The sequence below is a fragment of the Heterodontus francisci genome, chromosome 16 (assembly GCF_036365525.1).
Source record: "Heterodontus francisci isolate sHetFra1 chromosome 16, sHetFra1.hap1, whole genome shotgun sequence".
In the NCBI taxonomy this organism is placed as follows: domain Eukaryota; kingdom Metazoa; phylum Chordata; class Chondrichthyes; order Heterodontiformes; family Heterodontidae; genus Heterodontus; species Heterodontus francisci.
The window spans coordinates 82856003-82878613 of NC_090386.1; the positions used below are offsets into that span (position 1 = coordinate 82856003).

A 22611-nucleotide genomic window follows, 5' to 3' on the forward strand; every position below is an offset into this window, starting at 1 on the left:
ATAATTTCCATCTTTGCTGTCAATGGCGCATTATGGGTATATCCTGACTAGACAAAATCTCTCAAATGTGACAGTCCTCTCAGAGGCAGAGCTTCCAAGTGTGTTGGCACTAATTAAACAGATGTGGTTTTGGGGGATCGGACACGTCCGCAGAATGGAAGACAGTTGCATACCGCAGCACCTTTTCTATGGTGAGGGAGCCGGGACCAGATGACCAGTGGGGTGCCTAAAGCTCCGCTTCAAGGATGTTTGCAAGCATGACATGAAGGCCCTAAATGTTGACTATCGCACTTGGGTCACTAGCTGGCGAAAGAGGGAAATGGCAACACATCCTGTGGACTGGTGTGCACTACCACTATGACCAATTTCTACAGCAGCTTGGCAGCAGGCGTCAACATCAAAAACAGCAACTCTCAGCTTCACGTGCAGCACTTGTGGCAGAACCTATCTCTCCAGGATTGGCCTTCACAGCCATCAGCAAAGGTGCAGCAAGAAAAGACACCCCACCTAAATGGATGGTTTGCTGCATGTCCATCTTTTGTAGATGGAAGGATGCCAACCACCGTACTAGTGCTCAACATATTTAAAAACTGCAGCCAAAAGCAAATGTATCATGCTGATATTTTGGATATCGGGCCCTTTTTTTTTAGCTTACAGTACCATCTTAAATGTTTGAATATTGGCTGCAATCTTCTCTCTCACTCACTGAAATCATCTAAAAAGCAATACTCCGATTTCAAATTAAGTGCCTATGGTATTCAGTAACTGAGAACAAGTCTGTACAAAGCTGAGTTCTGTTTTAGTGTTTGTGCTTTTTAGAGTGGGTGGTTTTAAAAATGCAAATGTGAAGACCTCAAGGAAAAACAGGAAATGTTTTAAGTTTTGTTCTCTGCCCTCAAACCGCCATGGGTGACGCTGAATTCAAAATAATTTGCTGTAACTTTGTTCCCTTGTGACTGTACTAGCAATGTGATCCAATAAAGCAAAGCAAAGGCATTACTATAGAGAACCATTTTTGGAATGATTAAACTGTGGTTGTTTTCCTGTTACCTACGACTTACTCCAGATATATAATGTATTTAAAAATGTTGTAAATCTGGACAGAATTATCTATGAATAATGAAGAAAGAATTTTAGAAAGAATGTATGTTTATATGGTGCCCTTCACAACCTCAGGATATCCCAAAGCGCTTCTCAGCCAATGAAGTACTTTCTGAAGTGTTGTCACTGTTGTAATGGTGAAAAACATGGCAGCCAGTTGGCAGAAACGAGATAAACGACCACAATCTCCTCTTTGGATTGATGTTGGATGAGGGATAAATATTGGCCAGGATATCGGGAGGATTCCCCTGCTCTTCTTGAAATGTACAATGGAATCTTTTGCATCTACCTGAGAGAGCAGGTGGAGCCTTGGTTTAACGTCTCATCGGAAAGACTGTACCTCAGGCAGCGCAGTGCTCCCTCAGTACTGCACTGAAGTGTCAGCCTAGGTTACATGCTACTACCATTTTTACTGATGGAAACCAGACAGTGGGGCAGTTAGAATTAGGTAATCACTTATCCCCCTCTAATTCCACTGTCTTCCTGATCTTAACTTGCTCTTTTGAGCAGCTGAGTGGGACACCCCTAGGAACAAAGTGGGGTTGTTACTTAAATACTGTAATTTTGTTGGAGGCTTGAGCAGGGGAGCTTCCCAGTCGGGCCTGATTTGCAGAGAGCCGGATTGTGTGCCAGGGGAGGCTCAGGCAAGTAAGTTTAAAAAGTTAATTTCCCTGCCCAGGGAATGGGCTTCCAGGTAGAATGACGGGAGGAAACTCGAGAATCATTTAAGAACCAGTTAAATATTGTAATGGGGGGTGACTTGAGGATCTTTTTGGATGGATGAATTAAGATGGGGCTGAATGGCCTATGTCATGAGTCTTTCACTTTGTCATAGCTGGGCTAGACCAGCTTCTTAAAAGCTTTATAAAGCAGGAAAAGGGGAACCTGTACTGTATCGCAGCTTTGTCAACATCACACAGCTGCGCATGCCCTGAAGTGGAGAATGAGAGGTGTCAGAAAATGTACAAGTGAAGGGGAGGTGACTTGTAATTGGGGCCCAAGCTGTTCTCTGTGTACCATTGTCATAAACCTTCTCTTGGTCTGTTACCTCCTTTTGATCTCTAATTGTGATTCACCTTTCTAGTAGTCCATTTATACATGTCATTAAGGAAATAATCTGAATGGACATGTTGGGATTCTGACTAAATTTTGTTCAGGTGTATCCTTAAAACTAGCAAGGTTCATTTCGCTACATTTATCACTTCTACCATTTAACTGCACATGTTCATCAAGTACCTTACTGCAGTGAAAGACTGAAACTTTGATATCTAATTCTTTCAGCTTGCTAATAGAACTATTCAAAACTAGAGATGCTATGGTTCTTAGACTGTGTTGTGTCACTGAATTGAATAAATTCTCATTTTGTGGTAATTTGTGTGATGGTAAAACACTGAAATTCTATTTTTGTATTTTATTCTCTGAAACTTCCTCGTCTGAAATGTGGGGAATGACTAAATATGAGTTCACTGAGGAATAGCCAGAATATCTGGGTGCGTGGTCCATGTATACTGGCTACCCATGGTGGGCTGTTGTACCAACTATTGTATAATCCAGTTCAAGAGTATGGAACTGTAGTTTAGCTGTTACTTTTGTTCTGTCTTCGACCTATGCAGAGTGAGACGGAAAAATATTTCCTTTATGTAATAATTCACAAATCTAATGAAAGTGAGTTATTTGTGTGATGGCATATTTTGTTTTGCTTTAAAATATGGTGTATATATTACTGCATTTTCCACATACAAGAGGTGATTTTTTGAGTCCATTTAGTTAGTATGGAACCTCATCATTTGGAGGCACAAATTGCCCACCATTGTCCAACCATTTAAAACTAATGCAGAAATTTCTGATCTGTATTGCTGGTAAATAGGTTTCCCTTTTGGCAGAGTGGACTCATAATATTAATCACGAACATATGCCATTCTGGGTTCACTACTTTAATAAAATAACTATCCTAAAATAGGGGAGCAGTTTATATATGGGTTAAATATATGGGAATAGAGGGATACGGTCCCCGGAAGTGTAGAAGGTTTTAGTTCAGGCAGGCATCAAGATCGACGCAGGCTTGGAGGGCCGAATGGCCTGTTCCTGTGCTGTATTGTTTGTTCTAAATTCATGCATGAAATTCCAGACGAATTTGGGATGTATATTTGTGGTAGTGGAAGAGACAAATTTTACTGATTTTTGTTTTATTGCGAATTTGTTTGTATAGCATAATAATCAAAAGTGGTTTGTAAGAACAACTTACATTTATATAGTGCTCCTCACACCAGAAGGATAAGTGGACAGAGTGGCAGGGAGAAGAATAGCTAGAATGGATTTCTGGAGCAGGGCTAAAAGAAGTGAAGAGAAATGTCTCTAATTATCTTTTGAAAAAACAGAGGGGATCAGGCAGTGATCAAGTGAAAAGGACGGGGAATAAGGAATAAACCAGTGTCAGAGGAGTATGGTCGGAATGGGACCATGATGCTAAAGGAAGTTACCAACTTGGGATCGGACAAGGCTGTGGAGGCATTTGAAGGTTATGGCAGGGACCTTTGAAGTTGATTTTGTGAAGATGGTATCCCTTTTTCAAGATATCACATCCATAGTGTTTCATTCTGCACTTTATTTATATAATTGTTCCAAGTGCAGATACTTGGACTTTTTTCTTATTTAATACTTCAATCTTGGCAGCCACTGCACTAACAAGCCCCAAATACATTTTATTGTAGTAATAAATCAAGGAGCTAGTGAAGTATATCTTTCCATGAAAGCATAAAATGCACTTTCCTCAACATGGGCATTGCAATTGATATTCAATCATCCCTCCTTGGAGGAAAAAATACTAGTTTTAAATATTTCATAATATAGCTTGTGATATGAATTAAATAATAAGTATTTGGATATTGAATACAGAATGTTTCCACAATGGGATCAAAGCAGACAGCTCCAGCTGAAGAACTAGGATCAACATAGGCACAGTGGGTTGATAAAATTTACAGCATAAAATTATACCTATGTGAATAAGACTTGCATATAGCCTGTGATGCTTGGGTTTCATTTGTTACCCTTATGCCCGATATAAATTGTATATCGAACCTTTTCTAATTTCCAGGTGTATGATCCCTGTGTGCTGGATAAATCCTGAGGCTAGAGAGGATACACTAATAGGGTGTTGTCGTCCCCACTCTTGAGTTTCTTGGAAACTGCAGCATGCTTTTTTGTTTTATACATACAGAATGAAATTAGAGGAAACTCTTGAGTTAAAGAAAAAAACAACATGCATTTGCAGAGCACCTCAGGACTCTCCAAAGCACTTTACAGCCAATGAAGTACCTTTGTAGTCTAGCTGCTGTTGTAATGTAGGAATAGTTGATCCCATGTGCTGCAGTCTGTCCAGTGTTTTAGGTATAATTACTTAAGGGTATTTGTTTTTTTCTCTTTTGTATTAAAATTAATATAATTTTCAGCAGATATTGCATTATAGCATGTTTGAGAGTTCTGAGTTAATCCTACAATTTTTCTTAACTAAACTGGTGTTTGTGTGCAGCTTTCTGTTTCAGTGCCATATGGGATGGTGTAATGTACAACTGAGTGGAACAGTACCAGAAACAAAGGATCTGATGAGTTAGAAAAATCAAGTGGTTTTGACTTTTCTTTTCTGCTGCCTTTTTATGCCTTAGACTCCTTTTACTTGCTTTCTGTGAAATTGGTGAGCGATTTTCCCAAGGAAACGAGTTGTTTCTTTGCTCTGCCCACTCTACCTATGCTGCAATTGTGTCCAGTGCACGTTTTGTTCCATTACATTTGCAGATTTGTGCCACACTTTCATTTGATGACTAAATTTCACATTCTAAAGCAGTAGCTAATCACCAGTAAACTGATAAGAACATATCAATTGGCAAGTCACAATGAAAATAGTTAATCATCAAGTTCCAGCAAAGCATGAATCAAAAATGGACAGTCATCAACAGCTATTGATTTTTTTTTTTAATGAACTGATCAAATTGCTGAAAATATTTTTCAAAATGCTTTTGTCACTGTTTTCTCCACTGAACTGAACAATTAATACTTGAAATAAAAAGTGACAATTTACGAGGAAATCATTAAATATAGTGATCCAATAATAGCATTTTCTATGCTTGAAATGTTTTAATCAATGTTTTCATTGGACATCTGTGCTGATGTTGTCTAAGGGAACTTCTGTGTGTACTGGAACTCTTAAAGGTGAACAGACTTTGTTTTACAGTTTACATCTAAATTACTTTTTTAAAAAATCTTCATTTTTCAACTTTTTTTGACATTAGGTATTTTTGGGGACATTTTTATTTATTCACAACGGTATGATTATTGGCATGGAAAAAGTGTATTATTGTTTGAAGTCACTGTGAAGAAGATTGAGGGAAGCATTTGCAGGATTTCAGTGGAGAAGACACAGATGACAAATGAGAGTGTATCAAAAGGAGTTCTTTGGGAGCTCAGGGAGCCATACGATATTCAGGTGCAACTTGCAGAGTCCCATGGTGATTGGCAAGTGGAGATAAAGTAAATGATTGGGGTGGGGGTTGGTTTGGATGTACCTAAATATAGTATTTCATGGTTAAAGTTGGACAAGATTTATAAAGCACATGCTAGGGAAATTAATGGCATCTGAGCCATACTGGCAGCCCTTTTGTTATGCCATCGACCATATCTACAAATCTTGGCACATCTACCTGCCAGTGACCAGACTGCAAGCTATATCAACTTTATGCCTGCAGCTCAACTTGGGCAGGTACTGCTGCATCAGGTAACTTTGTGGTTACTCAGCTATCAAACAAATGACTGATGCATCAATCAGCATCATCAACTTTTTGATCTCCTTACCCATTGAAGAGCAACAGGAACTTGACACGGCCATCCAGAAAATACAGTGAGGCCATTGATAGTGGCCAGCAGTTTCTCGTACATTTTGGCTCGCCTTGTGCTACCGCTTAACATCACTAATTGCATCCTCTGGGATGTGTGTAGCTGTGCTGGGGCTGGCCAGTTGCTCTTCCTGGCCTACAGTGACAGAAAAGAAACAGAAGTTAGAATGCTGACTCTAAGACACACTTTCAAACAAAACTTTCATTGCAAGGTATTATGTGTGATGGTTGTGTGTAAATCTGTGTGGGTCTGAGAAAGGGAACAAGAATTAAGAGCAAAAGGGCTATGGTCCTGGACTTGGGTAAGGCCTTCTCCTTCCCCTTTTCACTATTCCCTCATTCTGTTATGCTAAGATATACTCCTTCAAGGTAATCGAGCCTTTAGCTACTGAGCTGTTTCAAGTCTTGTTTATAAGCAAATAAATAATCCTCAATTGCTGTAAGTTGCAGGAGTCCGTACACAGTGACTCACCTTTTTTAGGTTGTCCTGGGTGTCAATAAGTGACTGCATCAAGCAGCCAAGTTGCTTTACGGTGAAATTACGTATGAAACCTTCAAAGTGTAGCAAGACTTTCAGTTGTAAGTTGCAGCTTAAATGCATGTCCTGCTGATGTGCCAGATGTATTAGATGCACTGAAAGGGGTATGCGTGATTGAGGGCAGGGAGTGAATGTGGAATAGATTGACAGGTGATACTTTGTAGCACTTCCAACCTGATGGGTGGAATTGTTGGGTAGCCTTTGGCAGATTCCTAAAGTGTGCAGTCTTCTGCAGCTGCAATAGCTTAGTGTGTAACAAGTAATCCACCACAGTCTTCTAGGTAGGGTGCTCTGGAGTGCAACAGGGCAACTTTCTTGCGTTCACTTGATGCAGAAGATTTTCTGCTTTACCAGCCATAACATGGAGGTGTAGTGTTGCATTGTTTCATCACTGCCCACAGATTCATTATAATCCTCCTATGGATTTGCCTTGTTTATTGCTATATACTTTGCTTCCCTCCCGCATTCTTATGCAGCCACTTGCCTTTAAATTCTGTAAAATTCAACTGAAAGCCATTAAGGATTGTCGTCTCAAGATTTTCTTCCCCCCCCCCCCCCCCCTTTCTTTCTCTCTCCTCTTCCCCCTGCTCACACATTAGGCACGCTCCCTGCACAAAGCATAATCCTCCCATGAAGCTTTGTGTTTTTAGTTTTAGTGATACACCACTGAAACAGGCCCTTTGGCCCACCAAGTCTGTGCTGACCAACAACCACCCATTTAGACTTCTTTGGCCTCCTTGTCTCGGGAGACAATGGGTAAGCGCCTGGAGGTAGTCAGTGGTTTGTGGAGCAGCGCCTGGAGTGGCTATAAAGGCCAATGCTAGAGTGACAGACTCTTCCACAGGTGCTGCAGAAAAAATTGGTTGTCAGGGCTGTTACACAGTTGGCTCTCCCCTTGCGCTTCTGTCTTTTTTCCTGCCAACTGCTAAGTCTCTTCGACTCGCCACACTTTAGCCCCGCCTTTATGGCTGCCCGCCCATTTAGACTAATCCTACATTAATCCCATATTCCCTACCACATCCCCACCATTCTCCTACCACCTACCTACACTAAGGACAATTTACAATGACCAATTTACCTATCAAACTGCACGTCTTTGGCTGTGGGAGGAAACTGGAGCACCCGGTGGAAACCCACGCAGACACAGGGAGAACTTGAAAACTCCGCACAGGCAGTACCCAGAACTGAACCCAGGTCGCTGGAGCTGTGAGACTGCGGTGCTAACCTCTGCGCCACTGTGCCACATTATCTTTCATTATCCTTCATTATCTTAATGAATTGACCTGGCAGTATCCTATGAGGTTAGCCAGTAAAACTTATGTGTGTTGTGATTTGGTTCCACTAATTTTGCATCTGAGTCCTGTCATACCTACATAAATATACAGCAACACATGTCAAAGCAATTCACACAATGAAGTACTTATTGAAGTGCGATGACCAGACACTTACTGTATAAGGCAATTTCACACATTCTGCATCTGCAGTGTCTCAAACAGCATGAGATGAATGATAATCGATCTTAAGATGGTATTGCCTTAGTGATAAATGTTGGTCAGCACACTGGAAGAGGCAGTTGGGTTGTTGATTTAATGTCTCACCTGAAAGTTGGCATTGCCAATAAGCAACATTTCCTGAGTACTGCATTGGACTGCTTCGGTTCAAGAAGGCAGCTCTCCACCACCTTCTCCAAGGTAATTAATGATGGGCAATAAATGCTGGATTAGTCAGTGTCGACCACACCCTCCGAACGAATAAAAAAAAAAGTATCAGCCCTGAATGTGCTCAAGCCATGATGTGAGGCTTGAAATCGCAGACTTTTGACCAGAAGATAAACAATCTACCAGCTGAGTCAAGCTAATGGTTGGACAACGGCTGTGCCATACTCACTCATGGGTTATTGTTCTGACCGCTGATATGTTTCAGAGCATTTGGATGTTTGAGGTAACCCTATTTCTCAACGGTATTCCTGATCCTTTTCACTTCAGGAACAGCTGTGAAAAGTTCTATTTTATGGAAGAAGATGGAACAGGAAGACTCAAGCATCTCGATATGCTTCAGGGGAAATGTTCCTAAGCAGTCCTGTGTACCTGACCTCCAGGATGTACCCTGAGCAAGTGGGAAGCTGCTAATACTAACCATAGGTTAGATGAAAGGTTGATTTTCAGCTTCACATTGACTAAATCAACCTTTTTTACCTCCTGTTAGAAATCAGAATCAGCTCCTGAATCAAACCCCTTTCCCAGCTGCTCAGTCTGCTGAACCACTGCTCCAGTCCATTGACTGGTCCAGTAACTGCATTTGCCCTTCATCTAAGCATCAAACTCCCCATCCAGTTGAAGTAGTTTTCCATCATAATTTTCAACATGTCATCAGATTTCCTTTTGACTTTCATCTAGTCTGCTCAGAATTAAAGCCTCTCCCCCCCCTGGTATTATCCAATGAATCTCTTCTGCACCCTAAAGGCCTGCTACCCAACCCGAACCCGACAACGTGTCGGGTTTGGGTTGGGTCGCTCTTCCGGGTCCGGCTTTCAGGCTTGGGTAGGGCCGGGTCCGGGTCGGACACACACAGCAAGAAGGGTTAAAAATAAAAAAAAACCTTCCTGAGCTGGGAGTCTGGGACATCAAAGAGGGAATCTCTGAGTCTGCGCAGTAAGCGTCTCTATGACGTCACCACGCTCATGCTGCAGCTTCCTGCAGATTGGAAGTCGCAAGGTAAGTAAAGGGAACATTCCGGTGGTTGGGTCGGGCGTGGGAAAAAAATGGAGGGAAGAGGGCTGGGTCAGGCTCGGGTCTGATGTGGTTCCGTCGGGTGCGGGTCGGGTTTTTGTTTTCGTGACCTGAGCAGGCCTTTACTGCATCCTATCCATTATCTTGACATCCTTCCCCCCAAAGTAAGGTGCCCAAAACTTCACACAATACACTGTGGCCAAACTGATGATTTGTATTGGTTTAGCATGACTTTTTTACTTTTATGCTCAGAATCCCTATTTGTAAAACCTGGGATCCCAAATACTTTTCTTTGAAACAGCTTTTTGAATTTGTCTTCCCACTTTCAAAAAAAAAAATTGTGCCTCAGCCCTGCTTTAAAAAAAAAAGTTTTCCACTTATTGTAAATGTAATTCTCCTATTCTTCCTCCCCAAATGCATGAAAATTCTATCTCCTGTTTATTTGTCCAGTCTACTAACTAGGTTATGTCTTCCTGAAATTGCCTTGTTAGCTTCCCAGTTAAACATGCTCCCTGTTTTTGTGCCATCTATACATTTTGATATAGTGCTGTATACTATATATCAAGGAAAGCAGTGATTCCAGCACTGACTCCTGGAGGACAGTGCTGCTTGTATTGACCATCCATTAACGACTGTTCTTTGTTTTCTAGCAATCACTTTCTGAAAAGCATATAACAACATGCACTGTATTTCCTTTATTAGTACACTTTGTTACCTCTTTAAGGGACTGTTCAAATTGTCAAATGCAATTTGTCTTTTACAAATTAAGGCTGTCCTTCTTTAACCCAAGTCTTTCTAAGTATTTTATCATATCTCCTGGAAGCTTATTCACTAGCAATGTTAGGCTGGCTAGTCCATAATTGACTTGTTTATCCCTTTCTCCCATTTTGAACAGAGACTTGTATTGGAACACTTCAATTCTCTTGCATAACTTCTATATTTATGGCTGTTTGAAAGATTTGGTGTGAGAAGGAATTTATCGAGGCGCTAACTTCCTACAACATTTTTGTTGTATTGTTTGGAGTCAACGAACATACATATCAGGAGCAGGCCACTCGGCCCCTCCAGCCTCCTCCATCATACAACAAGATTATGGCTAATCTGATTGTAACCTCAACTCCACATTCCCGCCTACCCCTGATAACCTTTCACCCCCTTGCTTATCAAAAATCTATCTACCTCTGCCTTAAAAAATATTCAAAGACTCTGCTTCCACCATCTTTTGAGGAATAGAGTTTCCAAGACTCACGACCCTCAGAGAAAAAGTTTCTCCTCATCTCTGTCTTAAATGGGCGACCCTTTATTTTTAAGCAGTGACCCCTAGGTCTAGATTCTCCCACAAGAGGGAACATCCACCCTGTCAAGACCCATCAGGATCTTGTGTTTCAGTCAAGTTGCTTCTTACTCTTCTAAACTCCAGCGGATACAAGCCTTTCCTCATAAGGCAACCCGCCCATTCCAGGTATTAGTCTAGTAAACCTTCTCTGAACTGCTTCCAACGCGTTTACATCCTTCCTGAGATAAGGAGACCAATACTCCAGATGTGGTCTCACCAATGCCATGTATATCTGAAACATAACCTCCCTACTTTTGCATTCAATTCCCTTCGCATTAAACAATAACATTCTATTAGCTTTCCTAATTACTTGCTGTGCTTTGCATACTAACCTTTTCTGATTCTTGTGCAAGGACACCCAGATCCCTCTGCATCTCGGAGCTCTGCAATCATTTAGATATTTTTTGCTTTTTTTATTGTTCCTGCCAAGATGGACAATTTCACATTTTTCCACATTATACTCCATTTGCCAGATCTTTGTTCACTCACTTAAACTATCTATATCCCTCTATAATTCCCTTATGTCCTCTTCACAAGTTACTTTCCTACCTATCTTTGTGTCATCAGTATATTTACCTTTGGCTCCTTCATCTAAGTCATTTATATAAATTGTAAAATGTTGAAGCCCCAGTACTCATCCCTGTGGCACACCACTCGTTACATTTTGCCAACCAGAAAATTACCCATTTATTCCTACTTTTGGTTTCCTGTTGGCTAACCAATCGTCTATCCATGCCAATATGTCACCCCCGACAGCATGAGCTTTTATTTTCTGCAGTAACCTTTGATGTGGCACTTTATCAAATGCCTTCTGGAAATCTAAGTACAATACATCCACCAGTTTCCCTTTATCCACAGCACATGTTACTTCAGAGAACTCCAATAAATTGGTTAAACATGATTTCCCTTTCACAAAACCATGTTGACTCTGCCTGATTACCTTGAATTTTTCTAAATGCCCTGCTACAACGTCTTTAATAGCTTCTAACATTTTCCCTCCAGCCGATGTTAAGGTAACTGGCCTGTAGTTTCCTGCTTTCCGTCTCCCTCACTTTTTGAATAAAGGAGTTACATTTGCTATTTTCCAATTGAATGGAACCTTCCCCAAATTTAGGGAATTTTGGAAAATTAAAACCAACGCATCAACTATCTCACTAGCCACTTCTTTTAAGACCCTAGGATGAAGTTCATCATCTTTGTCATCTGTTTGAATATTTGCCACTGTGCATTATTTTATTTGACCATTTTTTTCTTTCCAGTTTATCTGGACTTGCTCCCTTTTTTTAAAATCTCAATTGAGATTGACTTTTTCCAGTCAGGTACCTGTATCTTTTACCACTTTTTCCTTTTAGATGTTTTGTTACCCTTGTGTTATCTATTTGCTTTGCTTCCTTTCCCAGTACTGGATCCAATACTGTCTCTTTGCTTGTCAGACTGATCCACAAAGCACTCCTAGAACATTGTAGGATCCCTTCTCCTCCTTCTGTGCCGCTTGTATTAGGCATCTCCCTTACTCTTCATGCTCATGTTCTGTATGTGTTTTTCTTTCATTGCATTGTTGGGGCAATCTCTGATGAGTACCCCGATAGAAATAATGTCACATTCCTATTCCCATGGAAGTAGGGCAAACAAATCTGAAAATGGGTTTGAAGAAAACCAGTCTGAAGTTTAAAGTTTCTTGGAACTTAATTTTGAGTGTACTCCATTTCAGACATAACAATAGGTTATGGTTACAAGATTAGAATGCTGAATTTTTAACAAACATTTTCCAATATTTAGATTTCAATCATTAAATGCGATTTAATTTCTGTTCTGTAACTGCTGCAGTTCTAATTTTAAAAAAAAACAGCTGCACTCTGCTATGCTGGAATAAGAGGAAAAATGAAAATTGATACAAAATGATCAATTTTCTGAGGGTTGTATGCTTGCATGTTGTGGGTCAGATCTGCAATTGCAGGTGAAGTACATTTCGCAAATTTCCATTTTCTGTTTGTTCTGGGAAGCCCAGTGTCTGGCATACTTGGACATCCATTGCATTGCTTGAAAGTTTCAAAACTATGCTACGAAGATGTTCACAGGGAAAGTTCTTCAGCCATGGTTTAATTGAATGAAGGCAGGTTCTACTCCTGTTCCTATGAGTCTGTTTGCCAAATATGGAGTGTACACTATCTCCCTGCAGGTATGTACCTCACTTACTAATGCCCATGGAGAACTGTGCAACTGCCTAGCTCATGTATTGCGGTACCAAAACTGCTGTCGTGTGTTGATTCTGTTCCGATCTTCATCTTCCAGGTATGTGAGTGTGGTGGAGGCAGATTCAATTGTGGCTTTCAAAAGGGAATTGGATATTACCTGAAGAGAAAAAAAATTGCAAGGCGATGGGGGAAAAGGCTGGGGAGTGGGATTAGCTGAGTTGCTTTTGCAGAGAGCATGCATGGATACAATGGGCCGATTGGCCGCCTTCTGTGCTGTAACCGTTCTGATTCTATGTCATCTCAGACAATTCAACCCCAAACAGGCCTGTTTAACTCCTATTCTGCCTTCCATGTGCCAACTCCAATTTGTACAGGCTAAATGTCATGGCTTTGAACAATTTTAAGCTGCATTCACACAAACATCCTCTTGTCACTGAAGACTGGTGTGTAAATAAGTTAGCTGGTAGAATCAATTGATATGCAAACTTAGAGTTTCCACCCCAACACCTGCTGGTTTCAGACCTGAACTGCAAATCTCAGGCTGTAATATAAATAGTCTCTTCCAGTTCAGGTCCCAACAGGCCAATTTCAGAAGGGCCAACAAGGGAAAAAAAAAATTACTTGGGCAGTAAGGGATTCTTTCTTTATCCCCAGAAGGACAAGCAATTAACAATTTTCAACCAAAATAATTAATTGAACTGTTTGGTGCATGTGTGTCCTGATGTTATGACATTGCCTCCAGAGGCATGCCCACGAGCAAAGATGAGGTTTTGAAGGTGTGAGGGTAAATCTGGCTTCTAAACTAAAAGAAAACTTGCAAGTGATTTGCTTTGAGTTGCATTGATGACAACATGAATGCATCCTTACAAAAACAAAGTTTAGATTTTATTGCAGTTGTTACTGTTGCATTTATCAGATTGGTGATTTACATTAACGGGGATCAACATTTCTGTATCATCACATTCTGTAGTCTCTACATTACTGTGTGTGTGTATATATACATCCCGTCTGTGTAGCGGAGCCCGGTCTCCAATTGTCTTAGTCATCCCTGCCACTGGACAAAGACCTTTCTTTGCTTGGACCATGTGGTAGTCGGTGTGCAACGGCCACCCCACATTAAAAGAACCCACACACAGGCATCTTCCACTCCCTCAAAATGAACTTTGGGACCTAGAATATCGGAATTGGATTATTCAGTCACCTAAGGACCCACAAACCTGGAGTGGAAGAAAGTCATCCTCGTTCCCGAGGGACTGCCTGAGAAGGAGTGTGTATACACTTCTCTTGGAGAAGTAGGAATAGTACTTTTTATGTGGCATTGTTAGAAATCAATTACTGTAAATTATATTTATTTATAAGTACACCCCACTCCAGTTACAATTGTAGGTTGCTAAAACATAAAAATGCATTAGTATACAATGGGGTAATTTTGGGAATACTGGGAAATGCATTAAAGAGTAGATTAGATCACGTGTGGGTCATACAACAGTGTAATGGAACTGCATACCAGTAATGAAGGCAACTTCCCAGATGCGCAAAGGAAGTAGTGGTTCTAGTAACAGTTAAGAGTTTCTGTCATTTTCTGTTCTTTTGCTTCCTTTTGAGGCTTTTTTTCATTTAGTAATTTCTCTCAACTGATCAGAGCACTAGATAATTCTTTCACAGAAATAATGCCCTGACCCTTTGAGGGAAGTATCAAGACGTACAGTCGAATTTTGTGATTTCCCAATTAATGCAGAAAGGTAGAAAAATCTTTAATGTTTCATTTAAAAAAAATCCAAATGGTTAATTTTTCATCAGACCTGAGGTTCCATTTGTGCTTATTCATGAGGTTTTGGCAGAGAGGTGGGAGGGCTGCTAAAACAATTAAATGTACTTGATCAGTTCTTCAATTTTAGTGAGGAATTACATCTTTAACTTTTACTTCAGGGATTATTCACTTTAAATATGCAGTATCTTAATATCAGGATCAATTTGAAAAGTCCCCACATTATATAATGGTTTACTAAGGTTCTCAAATGTTTGTGAAATTTTCTTTTCCTCAAACTCGCTACCATTTCTTACTGCATATAGGAAATGTCTGAACTATATGGTGCATATGAGTTTGTGCCTGTTCCTATATAGTTTTTCATGACTTCCACCTATCGTTTTTTTGGTTGATGAATCCTTAAAAGCTGACTTCATCCTGAAGTTGAGGCAAAAAAACCTCCCAAAACTTCCCACATTTTTAAATACAAAAAATCAAGTTTGCTTATTGTACCTTAATGTCAGGACACAGGTTGAGGAGCCTTGTTAATGACTGCAGCTGTGTTATTAACAAAATAGATACACTGCACAGAATGCTCACAATACATCATTTATGGCACGTACTGCAACAATACATTTTGGCAACAACTATTTCATATTGCTGTCTGATTTGAGAAACACTTGTGCTTCATAATGTTGGCGATATGCATTAAGTGTTAATTTTATTCATTTTAACAGTCAACATTTTGCAGTGTATCGTCTAAAATTGTATTTTGTTGTGTAAAAGCTTGATAATGGAAGCTTGCGTTACTTTTTGGTATTGTCATTGTAGTGGTATATAGGTAGTGGTATAACTGCACTGTAGGTGCAGTTTGTCATCTTGCTTTACTTGTTGAGGCCTTGTTGACCTCTTGCCTGTTTTTTGGGGAGTTTCCTGACATTCAAAATAAAATCTGATTTTCTTTGAATTTGCTCTGGTGCTTTTTCCTCTGATTTGTTCGGTGAACATCATGCTCAAGCAGGGAACAAAGCTGAAATGTTTGCAACTCTTGAATAGACAATCTTACTCTGCCTCCCCCCTGAAGTCCCAACCACTGTCTAAGATTTAAGTGTCAAGTTCTGACGAATGGTCAACACCCTGAAATGTTAACTGTTTCTCTCTTCACAGGTGCTACCTGATCTAAATTTTTCCAGCATTTAATGTTTTTATTTCACCAATTACCTGTCCAGTTCAGTTTCCACTAGAATCACTCAGTACCAGATCTCATCACAGCCTTGATTCAGACATGAAAGAACTGAATGTCAGAGGAGAGATGCCTGAGCAAACCTGAGGTTAGTGAGGGTTAAAAGGAAACCCTCAGATGGATGGCGTTCATATATAAATTGTTCTGGCAATCATCCTGCTCTGACCTGGATGTTGTCCAGCATCTCAAATGTTGTTAATCTTTACCCATTCAGGCAAGTCGTGAGTATTTTTATTGCAACCTCCATTGCTGAAGAAGGGTAACATTTTTGCCTATCTTCAGTTGCTTTATCAATGGCCTCTCCATCATAATTTTGAGCAGGGCTGTTCACTAATAATGTCACATTGTTCATCTCAATTCATAACTTGTCCAATAATGAAGTTTGGGCTGACACGTGACACGGTTCCAACATCATGATTCCATCTACATTCGTGTCGCCTAAGTGCCCAATCTTCTCACCTGACCTCCAGCATCAATATGCTTAAGGTTACTATTGACCAGGAACTTAACTGGACTTGCCATCATTAACACCCTAGCTACAACACTAGGGCCAACACTGAGTGCATTTTGAATATCGCACCTCCTGACCCATCAAGGTGTTTCCAACATCATGATTCCATCTACAAGATTCAACTGAAAAGTAAGATGAAGCATGACTCGCCTTCATGGGTACAGCCACAACAACACTCAAGAAGCTAGATGACAACGTCAAGGGATATGGGGATAGCGGGGGGAAATGGCGTGGAGGTAGGTTATCAGCCTTGATCTGTTTGAATGGTGGAGCAGGATCGACGGGCCGAATGGCCTACTCCTCTTACTTCCTATGATCCAGGACTGAGCACTTTGGATGATTGATAGAGCAATTTATACAGTTGCAAGCTCTTCCATTGGACTCTATTCACAAATTTCATTGGTGTGGTATGTTCAGGCTATGGAATGCATTGCAACAACTCAAGGTTACTTCAACAACACCTCTTTCTCCTGTGATCCCTGTCATCAAGAAGGACAAGAGTAGCTATGTCATGGGACCACCATCACTTTCAAGTTTCCTTCCAAGTCAGGCACCTCCTTGATTTGGAAATATATTCCTCGTTCATCACTGGGTCAGTATCTTAGCCCTGTCACCATAAGGGCAGCAGTAATTCATGGAGAAGGCCCACCATTTTCTCAGTAGCAAAGGATGAAGCAATAAATGTGGCCTTACCAGCATTGCTGACACCCTAAGCATAAATGAAAAAGGAAGATTGAGGTGACCATGATGTGGAGGGAGAAAAACATTGATAATTAGAATGAGACGATGGTCAAATGGGCAGCAATTTTAAAGTTTTAATTTTTACTTTCAATGCACATTAAGTATTTCATGGAGAATGTGATGGTGGCAGGGGTGGGGTTGGGTTGGTGTAATACAATCACAAACAAGATCCTGCTTGAGAGAAAATGTCGCTTGGCATTATTGTTGATCAGGAATCAGCCTATCAACTTGGTTCCAACTCTTAATGCTGTTGAATGGTGAACATGGACTGGATTTTATGTAGGCAGCAGGAGCCCCACCTTCGGCCTCAGCAGCAGGACATCAGTGGGACCTGGGGCTGCATTTTGCCGGTGGCAGCCAATTAAGTGGCACACAGCAGCCTTAGCAGTGCCACCGCTAGCATTGGCCACTGCTGGGACTGCACCTGGAGCCTAAGGGTGCATTGATCGTGCGCCGTCAAGGTCAGCTAAGTGGGCATGCCAGGCCTAGTCAGGCAGGCCCCAGTGAGGTTGTTGGGGGGAATCGCGGAGAGCAGGTGCTGCTGTTGCTTCTGGCAGCCATTGCTTCTGGCGGGCCCCTGAGCCATAGAGGGCCCAAAAAGGAGCCCCCCTCATCCTCCGAGTCCGCTGGTAGGCTGCCTGGCTTTGCCTGGCAGTCTACCATGTGATGGTGAGCCCCACCAGCTGCAACTTGTTCACTAACTTGCTTTAGGGAAGGAAATCTTCTATCCTACCTGGTGGCTGCAATCATGTGACTCCAGACCCTCCACAATGTAGTTAACTTTTAACTGCCCTCTAAAATGACCTAGCAAGCCATTCATTTGTCAAGAAGGCAGCTCACCACCACCTTCTCTAGGGCAATTAGGAATGGGCATTTGATGCTGGCCTCCCTGCCATTGATGCCCACATCTTATGCATGATTAAAAAAAACATGGGTTATGATGGAAATAATTAAAATTTGCTTTAATGATTCCCAAAGGAGACAGAATACTATATGCATCTAGATGCTACCAAGTCTGATTTTACAAAGTCAAATGTTTGCATGAGCCTAGACCTTTGTCCACTAGCACAGTAAAAACAGAATGAACTGGAGAGCAGCATTGTATAGATCTTTCATTAATAATCATGAATAAAAACACAAGATGTATCTTTTAGTTTTGCTGAATTAAACGTTGTGGTAGGTTAGGGGTGTCGACGGGGAGCAGTGGTGGTGGTAACAAGGAAGGGGAGGAACATGGGTGTAAAATGGTTTCTGTGCATTGTTATTCACAACAGACCCTTTAGAGACCATTTGAATATGCTGGCCTGCAACTGCCATTTGCATTTAGAGGGATTGCTGTTTACAGGCACGTAATTGTAAAGTGAGAATGGCACAATAAGCTATTTTTTTAACGTGCAGAAATCTTGTATTTTAAAGATGTAGCATCTGTTTAATTTACGTGTTTTAAACCAAAAAGCTCCAAACTGCTGTATTACAGTCTCTCACAGATAGCAATAGTTGTGACATGGTCCTCCAAAAATAGTAATACAGAATAATTGAAGTGGAAAATTAGTCTGAATTTGTTTTTAAGCAGTACAGGCAAGGTGAATAAAGGATGTAATTTTTGATCATTTTTGCATGCAAGCAGCGATTGATATAAGTAGTAGATGGCTCAGTCTGTTGCAGTTGTTCCAGATTCTTTCAAATAACCGGTTTCTTGATTTGTGTTTAGACTGCACCACCGACGTTGTTTTTAAAAAAAAAAAAGCTAATTTAAAACATGCACAGTGTGACGCTTGCAGCTTTCGGTTACAGAAATTAAATAGTAATGTAAAAAATAATCCAATCAGAGCAGCATTCTTTGGGAGTACTGCATGCTAGAGAGCAGCTTGGTACATTCTTTTTGAGAAGGAGGTTGGAAATTTTTCAGCTTTCATTACGATCAGTGCAATAATTCTGCCAATACAGGAAGGAAAATGCATTGGCTGCTGACTGGGCAAAGATCACGTGAACTAAGTGAAACAGGCTGATGAGTTTTGTTGATTTGTTTCCTGTTTTCTGTTTTCACCAGAAGCAAGCTGAGGGCTCTGCATTTTGAGGTATGCAGCTCAGATTCAGTGTGTTGTACTTTGTCTAATGTTTGGGAGGAGTGGGTGGAAAAAAGAAAAAAAAAGCTAATTACTTTAGCTAACTGGTTAGCTGTTAGGTTTTTATCGGACTGCCAGGAAGATCTTGGCAACTTGCCTGTTTTCAGCAATCTCATTGGTTAAAGGTAAGCATCAGGTTTTTTTTCTGTAATATCAGTTCACTGTTTACGCTGACTTCCTCTACATAAAAAGCTTATTACTGGAAGTGCTGTGCTGGTGACTTTACTTCTCGGGTGTGTGGGTGCAATTATTTCAGTTTTGCTTGCCAAAGATTATTTTTAGAAATTTATTTTAAGAATAAGTTTTTTTTTTGTTTGAAACTGTTTTGGTCTGTGTTTATAGTGAAATAAAAGTCTGTAAATTTGTTATACAGATATAAGGGGTCCTGGAAGGATAAACCTGTAATTTTCAGCAGTGGGACTGTGATGCATGTTTGAGAAATATTCCTCTATATGACTGGAATCCTGATCCATCTGTTGACATTTTATTACACATACAGATGTCTTGTAAGCCAGTTTTTTTTGTTGTTGCCACATCCTACATGGTTTTGTGTCTCTTGATAACTATCTGTTAATTCAATCCCTTCACTTGATTGATCAGCAATGAAATTTGACAAGACTTAAGATAATGACGAGACAACTCACTAGATAGGCAAACTGAGATGAATGAGTCTGAATAGTTGCTGCATGTAAACCTGAATGATGACAAAAGGTAGGTGGACTGAAAGACCCCTTCTCATCCCTATCTCCTTACAACATATGAGTAGCATTTTGACATGAGTGTTTTTATGTGATTTGAGAGTCTATTACTTCTCTGATTTTATTCAAGTCTGCCTTTTCATCAGAATTCTGAGAGGGAGAAGGTGCTAAATGGAGTAGGGAGGGTTCACCATTGTTAACTGTCATCCCTAAAAGAAGGTATACAGCTCCAAGTCTCACCTCTGTATAAGAAACACAGAAGCACTTTTTTTAATAAAGAAAAAGTATGGTTAGAATGACAACTGGTAGTGATTTTAAAGCAATTTTGCTGATCATAAATCGTTCCTCCAATTTTCAGATCACTAGAATTGGGCAGAATTGCAGCTGTATAAATTGCAGCTTGCTCTCGATTATCTGTTATAGTGTGGTAGTGGCTGTGGATTGTCATAGTATCGCAGCAGCAAAAATATTTCCCCTCTCTCTAGCCCTTCCCACCATATGACCTGATTATACCTGGAAACATTCTGAATAAAAGCTTCTGCACTACCTCCTCCACTTAACTAGCAAACTTTCATTACCTTTGGAAGGCCGACACAGTGGCAAACTTTGTAGCACTGTAAATGTTTCTAAGCGTGAAAAAAGTGGTATCTAATAAATTTAGGACGTGATGCAATTCCATGCTTTAAAGTTAATCTGAATACCTGAATTGCATTATTCTTGCAAACCTCCCCCCCTCCCCTGCCCCCCCACCCCATTCGATTGAATGTATACATGACCACAAAGAGTTTTTTTCGCTTTTCTTTTGGTAATTCTCAACCCATGAACCACCGTTGGCATGAAAACTGGTTATTAATGTCATTCTGAAATGGGCCTGCATGAGGTGTGCAAGAGTGACTTCATTTGTGACCCCCAGCCAGCAACTCACTGTGGCAACAAAACTGAGATTGGAAGCTCACCAATGGAGGTAATTTTAGGAATATCGGAAAATATTTTGACTTGAATGGATCTAATATTGCCTGTTTCATACCATTACCTTAAGTACAGCAACAGCAACGTACATTCATATAGTGCCTTTAACGTAATAAAACATCCCAAAACATTTTACAGCAGCATTTTAAACAAAGTATGACACTGAGCCACAAAAGGAGGTATTAGGTCAGATGACCAGAAGCTTGGTCAAAGAGCTAGGTGGTTGTGGAGGATTGACGGTATAAACCTGCATCCTTTTGTTCTGTAGTGTACTGTCGCAAAATATTGAATCTCAAGTTTTAAAATTGAATAAGTATTATAGTTTATAATTTGTAAAAAAAAAAAGCTTTAAATGTGATAGCAACACTTCCCACAGGGTCTAACAAATGTGTAGCCTGTTGATGACAGCCACTGTGCTATATGGGTTTTTAGCTTGGTCTAAAAAATAATTATGCTATGGGATCATGTGGGTCTTTCATAATTTATATCTCCCCATGGCGATTAATCTTTCTAATTGGGCTGAACATCTACAGCTTTTCTTAATCCTACAAGTTTTTGCAGTAGATCAATTCTACAGCACAGCAGTTTGACAAAACTTGAGATTTTTTAAATCTCTGAAGAAAATGTCGTAGTAGTGCAACTATTCAGCATTTCATCACATTTTGAGAAGTGCCTCAGGTTATTTAATTGCCCTTTCCACTTGAGCCAAAATCTGGTGCTCTAATGGGGAAGAAAAGATAACTACACCGTGATTTCACCTCTTGCTGTCCTATTAGTTAGGCCACTCTCTACTGTCATTTTTATTTTTATCAGTTCAAGCAGATGCTTCCTCAAATTGGTGTAGAATATACATATTTTGCATCTGCATGTGCAATTGTGCATAAAGGTGCTTTTATCTATATGTATAATAAATATGTTTGAATACACATTACTCCACCCTAAGTAAGATGTTGTCTGAAGAGTCCTTGTGTGAGTCCCTGCTGGATGTCAACCTCTATAGACCATAGAGACCCCATATATTTGGAGCCCATGTTCTAATACTTACCTGGCAGGGGAGAAGTATTGATCAAAAAAAGCTGTCTTTACCTGGCAAGGGAGAGACCATGGTCAATGGGCTTTGACCCTGCAGGTGGTGTTTTTGTGGGGGGGTTTTTTTGTGTTTTTTGGTGGGGGGGAGGTTTCAGCGCCGTTTTTACGGCATTTTGCCCTTTGGGATTGGAGATCTACTGTGGTGGTTGTTTTCCTGGTTGGGAATTTTGTGCCTGTCCCAGGAAAGTTTCAAACAAAAAAATGGCTGCAACCAACACCAGAGCTCCAGGGCAGGTGGTGCGTAACACCGTTAGGGTGGCGATGAAAGATAGCGAAGGAGGTGCATCCATCAACTGCACCTTCATTAAGAAAATCCTGCTTGAATGCTGTGGATTCCAAGCTGCGGACATCTTCTGCCTGCAGGACTTCCCCAGCAGTGGCTATTTCGATGTGATGATTAAGAAGCTGGTGGGATGCATCAAGTTCCTGAAGCTGTTCAAGGAGAAAGGAAACCAGGCACTGCTGTTGATCCTCATGGTGGAGCCACTCTTCACACCGCTATCGCAACGGAACCAGGTGGTGAAAATCCACCTCTACAAACCCCATGTTCCTGTCATGGATGTGTTCACTTTCCTTGTCAGGTATGTCGACGTGGCCAGGAGCAGCACAGAGGTCAAGGACCCGTTTAAGATTTGGACCAGCTAGCGGCAAGTCAAGGTGACCTTGAAGGTGGACGCCAATGGAGCCATCATCCATCCTCCC

At 40.7% G+C, this 22611-nt stretch overlaps 1 protein-coding gene across 10 annotated transcripts in view; it reads left to right on the forward strand.

Moving 5' to 3' along the window:
* LOC137378257 (nuclear receptor coactivator 3-like) overlaps window positions 1–22611 on the forward strand; it is a 295743-nt gene that overhangs the window by 153258 nt on the left and 119874 nt on the right. The window contains exon 1 of one of the 10 annotated variants that reach the window (XM_068048496.1): window positions 19003–19105. The exons of 7 other annotated variants lie outside the window; for them this stretch is intronic. The gene's annotated coding sequence lies outside the window, so the exon portion shown is untranslated. 2 more of the 10 variants (XM_068048492.1, XM_068048491.1) reach the window with 2 other exon arrangements.